Source organism: Cavia porcellus, unplaced genomic scaffold (assembly GCF_034190915.1).
Source record: "Cavia porcellus strain 051 isolate PalLab524CR breed Dunkin Hartley unplaced genomic scaffold, mCavPor4.1 scaffold_18, whole genome shotgun sequence".
Taxonomy (NCBI): Eukaryota; Metazoa; Chordata; class Mammalia; order Rodentia; family Caviidae; genus Cavia; species Cavia porcellus.
This window is the reverse complement of record NW_026947501.1, coordinates 64,413,090-64,422,217: the sequence shown is the minus strand read 5'-3', so window position 1 is coordinate 64,422,217 and position 9,128 is coordinate 64,413,090.

The window sequence follows — 9,128 nt, the reverse complement described above, 5'->3', positions numbered from 1 at the left end:
TAACAGAAAATAACTGAAAAAACAACTTGTAGATATTCTTAAGAAAGTAAAACAATTTGAACCTAATAAACAGGAAAAATTAAAAGTTGTAGCTACATGAACAACTTGAAAACTACATAATTGTGTAATAAAATAAAACTGGTAAAATATGAAGCAATACATAATGAGAGGGGAAAATAAATCTCACAAACAGTTGAAAAGTCCAAATTTAATTGAAAGGACTTTTATATGGAGAAACTGCTAATAATAGAGAAGAGGGTATTAATCAAGGATTAATAAAGGAGTTGAATGACTTGGAATTTTATGTTTTTAAAAAGCCATTAATAACAAGTATTATAAAAAATTATAAATGGTTATCATATGGCACACCATTATGAAATTTACAAACATTGTACTTTAAAAATTTACCTAAAAAGAAACAAAAATGACAGTAGTTTCTCATAAGCAAGAATATATAAATAAATACAGACTTGTGCCTTTAGAATTCTTGAAATTTCCATTTAATGTACTGAATGTAAATTTGTGTATTTGCCATGTATGTTAATTCTTCTCTACTCTAACGTTAAGGCACATAAAGCAAGAAAAAATTGTAAGCAGATGTTTTGACTTAAAAATTCATCTTTTAATATAATCATAGAGAATAAATGAGGAATTCTAAAGTCTTTCTGCTTTCCTGTGGGGAATGCCCGACTGTGTTGTTAATATAAACCATGGAAAACTTTATAGATGTAAATAAGTTTGTTATTAAGAGCACTGAGCAGCTGAAAAGAGAGTAGATTTTTTGAAAACCTCCATGAGACCGTCATGAAAAAGCCACATAAAGAGAAATTCCGTGTGATTAAAGGAGACCAAACTGAAGAAGAGGATCACAAAGAACTTGCTCTTTGTGAACAATTTGTCAATCCATCATATGAATCCAAGATCCTGGCTACTCCCCATCCCCTAGTTTCTGAGATTGGCTAGATAGACACTGACTAGGTTCTCTAACTGAGCCACCCACTAGCCAACTAAGGTGGGTCAGTCATGAATATTTGAATGAAGAAAACCAGCTTTCCCTTCCAGCTCTGCTGAAACCCAGTCCTTGACACTTTCCACGGGGAATCCTTCCATTCCTTTTTTGCCTCCTGCGATTTCCTTAGGAAAGAGCAAGGTGATCAATTGTCCCCATTTCCTGGGAACAATTCTGGTTCTGGCAATGAAAACACTGTGTCTGGAAAAACTACTCTTGTTCTCTGAATAAGGACAGTCAGCACCCGTGGGGAAAACTCCTTGTAACTCATATAAGAAATATTATTCCTTGGTGATCATCTATATCTTACAAAATGCTTCCTGTTCCTTGTGATTTTAGTTATTGCTGTCAGCTGTACAGTGCATCTGACCTGGCTTATGTGTATCTCCAGTTTGCATTGGGTAAATTGAGGCCACAGAGATTAATCATCTGTGAAAAATAAGAGAGCCAGATGTAAGTTGATAAAGGTGGTGACCTTCATTTGATTCCAGACTGAGAGCTCTGTCTCAAGACTCACCTTTGTGTTTTGAAATTTTCCCTGATAAATAATAGTCATAATAATGCTTCATCATCTCCTCCTCTTATTAGTAGCTGCCATTATTAGGACAGTGCGATAGATGATGAAAGTGAGGTGCAGAGAAATTAAGCAACCCACTAGAGAATTTGCAGTGAGTAGCAATCAGGATTGAAACCCAGATTCCTCTGATACTGTCTCCCATTTGCCTGAGCAAAACAAATGTGTGGTTCTTCTGGTCTTTAAAAGTTCCTAATATCACTTCAGTGCCATCTATACTTAACTTTCTCCATCAGTTTAAAGGTAATATAAGTTTGAACTTGAACTGGAAATACCACCAAAAGTCTTATATTAACCCTTTTTAGTTTGGTCTGGACATCAAACAAATATCAAGGTGCACATGTGTGATACAAATATTTTATAAAGCTGGAGAGATTAAATTGATAAATGGCCCATTTCCAAAGATTTCTTCATTTGATTTGGCAATCACAATTCATGAACTTAATCATTTCCTTGATTCTGGTTGCAAACCAAATTGGACGGGAACTAAATGAAACTCACGCTGATGTTATGGGGAAATTTTATTCAGTTCTCATCCAATTCGGTTTGCAACAAGAATCATGGAAATAATTAAGTTTGTGAACAGAGGTAGCACCATATTCTGTTAGCAGCAATACCATTAATTGAAAAAAAAGTACAACAGAAGATTGAATAAATAAATCTGAATTAATCCTAGACAAGTAAAAATTTTGCAAATTTGCAGGTTAGAATAAAAGCACTGTGACATAAAAGAAGATATTTAATTTCCTTCTGTGCATACAGCTATACTGTAGTACCTTTGGCACTGCTTACAATTTTCTACTGCGTTCTTGTTCTACCCAGTATCTACACTGAAGCAACCGTAGAACATCCCCTTAACCTATTTGAGAATAAAGGTTTCCCTAGAAGACACATATCAGCCCCATTTTGAGGATGCAGAATTCAAGTTCCAAAAAAGGTTAAATAAATTTTAAGTCTCCAAGTCAATGCCTTGAATAGCAAGAAATTTATTGCAGTTCCAATAGGCTATTTGATCATTAGTGTAGAAAATCAAAACTCTTCATAGTGAATCTACAACACATAATGGGAGAATTCAGCAATATTCCTGGAAGTCATGACACTATTTCCCAAGATAATTAGAGAAATCATACTATATTTAATGGTAACACATTATTGTAAAATATTAGAAATTCATCTAACATAGCATGTACGGTATTTTGTAGAAAAAAAAAATCTGTCCACCAATAAAAAACTTTTAAAAGTGTGCCATTTGAAGGGTAGCATGATGCTGGTGTGCAAGCTTTTCACTTCACATGGAAATGAGAGAGAGAAAATGAGAGACTGAAGCAGAGAGAAAGGGAGAGTCTTGAACTCTTAAGTCTGTACAGTTATAGGGAGCAAGTCGGCCCGCTACTGAAGGGCTCATACTTCAAACTTCTTACTGTTAGACTAAAAAAAAAGCAGAGAGTTCAGGGCACATTTCCATAATACCTATTCGTTGTTGGTGCTTAGGTTGCAAAAAACGCTTTGCAGAGAATAAAGAGATAACAGAAAGCAAGCACAGTACGAGTGATTCATATAAAGGTAGCATGGGCCCAGCTAGTGGTGCAGGGCTATAATCACGGCTGCTTGGAAAGCTCAGACAATACAATTGGAAGTTCAAGGCCAATCCGGGCAGCTTAGTGAAGACTATAGTCTCAAAAGAAAATATGAAATTTTCTGGGAACATAGCTTAGTGGAAAGATGTCACTGGGTTCAGGATCTGGTACGGAAAAAAGAGGGGAACCTGATGCCTTATGCTAGACTACACCATGCCCATCACATCTCCAGGGTCAAGACTCTTACAGCTTGACACATGGGACACACCCAAGGCCACAGAATGCCCTAGACAGGCAGCCAAGGATGAGGTGGCAGACTCCACAACCATGTCTCATTCTCATGTCCTCAGCTGCTATTATAAACTCCTTTTGTGGCTCAGTTCCTCTGAGTTATGCTCATGTCTTTATCTACACAGAGGAGATGTCTTTTGCAAGGTTAACTGTACACTGAACCAGAGGTCAGTTTCAGGAGCTTTTCAAGGTCCCATCAGGTCAACTAGTGAGCCCTCTGTCTGAGAACATTTTGGACAAAAGTATTAACAATAGGAAGTCAAAAAAACCGAGTTTCAATTATGCGTGGCTCCTCCTCTGGGGTCCAGTGAAAGCAGTGGGTTACAGTCAATATCCTACAGTGATCCTATCACTGTGCTCTCGTCCAGAAACTGTTTTCATGAACCTTATGTGCCTTTTCCTGATTTCCAAGGAAAAAATATATATGGTCTCATGGACCACATAATACTCTGGAATAAGAAAAGCCTGGGCTCACCCCATGGCCTGACACCTCCCTAGTTGGGAAATAGAAGAGAAGCTCCATGATTCTTACAACCTAAGCATCATACATTTTCAAAAGGAAATCATTGTCCGGAGGAGGTGATTGACCATATAATACAATCACATAGCTTAATTGTAATGTCTAATATTTTAGACTATTTCTGCAGGTTTTGGAGTATTTTATTCTGGATTGTTCAGCATGCAACTTCAGATCTCTGAGACTTAATTTATTCATCTTAAAAATGAGTTTGAGGCTTTCTATCTCATAGTGGTTAGTAATAAAGTAAATTCAAACTTTGCTATGTAAGTTGTAAAGGGGAAGGGGTTACTAGGAAGTTGAATAAGAGCACTGGTATGGGCCTGGAGGTGGCGTATCCCAATTCCACCAGGACAGCAGTGCTGTGTTTACAACTCTACCAGACCTCTTACTAACTGCCTCTTCACCTGGTGTTCTGAGTGTATCCTTTAGAATCTCATTTGTGCTAATCTAGTGACTATAGAAGCAAACACATATGCATGATAAAGCATTTTAAAAGGTCACTATTATCAGCATAGATTACAAATTTATTGTTCAAATATTCCCTTAATATGGCCAAAAATAAAATAGTCATGAAAAATAAAGTTTCTCTATTATGTAAGTAGAATTTAGGGGTTTCAAAAAAAGAGATCTGGAGACTCTTAAACTTCTAGAAGGAAAGTCTGGTATTTTCCCACTTTCTTTATTAGACATAGGAAAGTTAGCCTTTAAAAAATGAAAACTGTTCCTCTGGCTTCTGCACAATAGGAAAATTATAATGAAGCCTGATTAAATGACTTTTTAATTGGTAGAGCAATAAATCTGTGAAAATATATTCTTTCTATATTATACCATGACTATTGGATGTAGAAATAAATTGCTGTGTGTAATTGCTTCGTCTTCTTGACATTCTTCCTTTTGACAAATTTACAGAGGTAGACATACTTAAAGGTAAAGAAAAATATAAAGTCACATATGACTTCTGGTATAATGATTTGCCCTTTGGATCAGGTGAGAAAATCCCTAAATTTAATTCGATCCAGGATTGAAGTATTTCAGAAAAATTTTTTCAATATCCTAAGGAGATTATTACAAGAACTGTTGGTATTTTGGTGATAGTCAAGGGCATCAAAGGGCCAATAAAGGATTAGGGATAGATTTGGTCTGAGGCTGGATTAAGTGACATAAAAATGATGATGGTAAAATGATATCATAATCATTCCTGACATTTGTGTGGCACTTCCTTTGTTGCAAATCACTACCACTTTCGTGATCTAATCAAACTCTTTCAACATCTTTTAAATATTGGCCAAGAAAATATCTCTTTTCCTTCTTGATTTCATTCCCTTTAGAATCTGAGGTGTGGACAATTTTAAGGACTTACCCAAGTCATTGGAAAATGTTCCAGAAAGCACAGCTTACACTGAAGTTAAGCTTTTTTCTGACTCCAAAGCCCAAGGGGAAGACTTTTATCAAGCTGAATTGATTATTCTCAAATGGGCTATGATAACATCAACTTTACAGTCTTAGAAAGATGCAAATAATAAGGAATGATCAAAATTTCAGATTAAAAATTTAAAAAGGACAAACAGTTTGGTAGAGCATAAAATATTTGAAGAATAAACAAATTAGAAGCAGAAATAACACATCGTCATTAAAGCACAAGATTTGCAAGATAGTTGATTCTGGCACATGCTGCTTGTGCTTTAAACTGCCTGTCTTGTCTAATCTACAGTGAGAATAATAATTCTATAAAATCTATAAAACTAGAGAGCCCTTTTCTATCTCTTGTAGTTATTTTTGAAGGTTGCAGGAGAAAATGTGTTCTTGTATGTATTAGACATCTTTTCTGTTGCTGAACAAAATATGTGACACAATTGAAATGAAGAGAAGTTATTTGGTGACAGTTTCAGAGAATTCAGTCCATTATTAATTGGTTCCAAGATAGGTTCATCACAGTAGAAGGACATAATGGAACACTGCTGAGCAGAAGGAAGTAGCGCCAAAGAGGGAGAGGCTAGGACCTAATTGAGTTGCAAAATCATACCTTCAAGAACCACCTAGACATACCCAAAATTGTGCTTTATTAAGCTTCCAGGCAGTGCTCAAGTCAATAGAGTTGACAATGAAGTATAACCAGCACAAGTGAACTTATGACAAAGATCATTGTCGTGACATTTAAAGATTTACTTATAGAGTGAATCCCAATGTGTTACCTGTCTCTTCTCTACAGTGTGTTGTATGTGAAACCGTTGGCTTACCATTTTCATTAACGATTCATCATGACGAACGGCAGTGTCATTTTTCTACACACAGTGGAAAAGTCTGTAGATGCACACCCTAAAAATTCTTATGTGGAGTATGGAGAATCCATTTGGAATGGTCACTTGGGTCTAAAACCGGTGAACATCTTGGTGACAGAATCAGGACCTTACGATCTAGTATGTGGCCAGTAATAAGCCATAGAAGTGTTGAGTAAAAGGATGCATCTTTTAAGTTCAGCTTCAAAATATCCCTAAGGGAGCCACCATCAGAAATAGAGGACTCACTGAAAATTTGTTTTAGGAATTCATCCTCAGGAAAAAAAAAAAGTCAACCAGAAAGACTTATAATGATCACTTGAAGGGTCACAGGTAATATAAAGGCTAGACATCTTTCAAAACTAGACTTATGGTAAAAATCTTCTTTATTTTTTTAAAAAATGGTAACTGGCCCATCAGACAGTTATACACAGCCACTATCTTCAAATAAGCTTAGATGTGTTTTAAATATTGACTTTTAATGCTTACTTTTTAAATTTTCATTCATGTCTAGGTGATTAAAATAATATCTGGTTTTCTAAGGACTTCAACATCAATATCTTACCATAGCCACTTTTTGCTGGTCTCATTGGCTCTTTCAAATACCTCGTCATCTTTTTGAGTCTGAAATTCTTTCATAGTGAACTCAATTGTTCCCAACCCCAGCACTCTCCGAGTTTCATCTATAACTCACATCCTTCATCATTTTTCTATACTCTTAATTCAGGACCTGGATTTTTGTATCCCATTTGTTCTTTCAGTAGTTCTTGATTTCTTTTCAATACTTCATATTCAAACTGACCTTTTTTGACTCACATACTTATTGCTTGATGGCATTTATCACCCGTGGGTATAGAATCACTTATCCACTATGTCTTTTTTCTTCCCAGTTAAAGTTCACTCAGTGTTACCTTTATTTTCTCCCTGATTCTACTATGCTTCAATCTGACTTTTCATTATTATTCTTATCAGCAGTCTGTTATTTATAGAGTGGAAAAATAAGATAAGCTCTTTCTAATATAGATGAGGCACAGGCAATGTCACTGGAATAAGAAATACAAAAAGAAAGGCAAAGCTACATAAAGCAGAGTTAGAGGGGTATTCTTGATTGCTGGATGAAAAGTGAATTGCAGAGATTTGGGATAGAATTCTGAGATTGCAGAAGACACAGTTATCACTGTGGGCCGGGAGGGACAATCTCTTTTATCCATTCTGTATCCAGTGCTGTATTAAATCCTATAAAGTAAGCGCATCCTCTCACTTCATCCTTAATCCACATGTGAGGTTTCAATAGCCCTGCTTTATGGGTAAAGGATTGAGGTTAGAGAAGTTCTCTCCAGAGTGATACAGACAATCTGGAGAAGGTCTTTCCTCTGTACCCAAAACAGAATAAACATGTAGAATGGTCATGGGTTATTACTTTCTTGTCATCCTTGTGTTCTCAGGTCTGAGACTGCATTATAAAGAAATATTCTGATCCAGACAAAAACTGAGGCTCAATCTACTCATGGGACTACTTTTGGCAGCAATGAAAAATCACTAGGTAATGACATTTCCACACAAATTTAATTTAAAAAACTCTAACTCATATTTTAATAGTTAAAATCAAAGATGTAAAATTCTTGTGTAGAAATATTAAAACTATAAAGCTAACCATACAAATACATTCTCAAATATATAAAAACATACTAATTGAATATTAATACTATCCCTCTCATATGTTTTTCTTTAACATGTAATAAAATAATTCTGCCCATTGTAATCATCTTTAAAACTTGAAAAAGACTTCAGATTCAAAAAGGTCAAGGGAAACAAGGTTGAACTTTCTATTATTTGACTTTTCAAATCTTGGTATCATGATATAGATAAATAAACATGCGTATTTCATTGATTTTCTGATTCCCAATTTGAATTTTGAACAATACATACAAAAGATTAAGGAAAAGAAGGAGAAATGGCTCAGAATCTTATTTCCCAGAGATGAGTACCATGGACACTTTAAAGTTTTTATAATTTTTTATTGGATTACTTTCCATTGTTGAAACCAATCTCCATATTCTAGCATTTTAACTACAGCAGTGACAATAAATAGCACAGGAGTGATCATAGGAAACAGGTTTTCTATAAACGCATATAGTTCTTCCTGATGAATATTCTATAAACATTGCCAATGTGTCCATCCATATCACCTATTAGATTATAGAGTTCTGCTTGTAGCTATTATATTTTGTTCCAGGCACAGTCTCAAAGTCTGGAATATAGGCACCCTAAACACAAAGTATAAGAGTGGAGCCCTTGTATGGTGTTTACCCCTCAGATTAAACAAAATAATTGAAATGATCTTTATAACCATAGGGAATTATTTCTACATGTTCTCAATTATGAAAATTACTATAAGTAGCTCAATACTACCCTCTTTAATGAAGAAGAAAGGCAGAAATAAAATATGGCTTGTTTAACAATATTTCTCCATCCAAATGTCCCTCACATTTGGCCATAGTCAAATGATGGAAATAAACAGTACCAATAATTGGCTGAAATTACTTGAACACATCAAGTGTAAAATGTGCTTATTGAGGAAAGCATTTGCTGACATTGCCAAAGGATGAATGTACAGAAAGGGTCAAGCTTTTTCTCAAAGGTAAAAATCAAAAGAGAACACATATAACCTCAATTATTAATGAACTTGGGTACATTTGAGATAAGCATAGATCTCTAAATCCTTTAGAACTGCAAACTCTCTATTTTATTATTTCTAGTTTTGATTTGCCTCCTTAACAATTAAAGCAAAACACTGACTTTTATGACACTTTTAACCATAGTTTTCAATCACTGCATGATAATATTTGTTTGTTACTTAAAATTGTTTTCTGCCATTTTC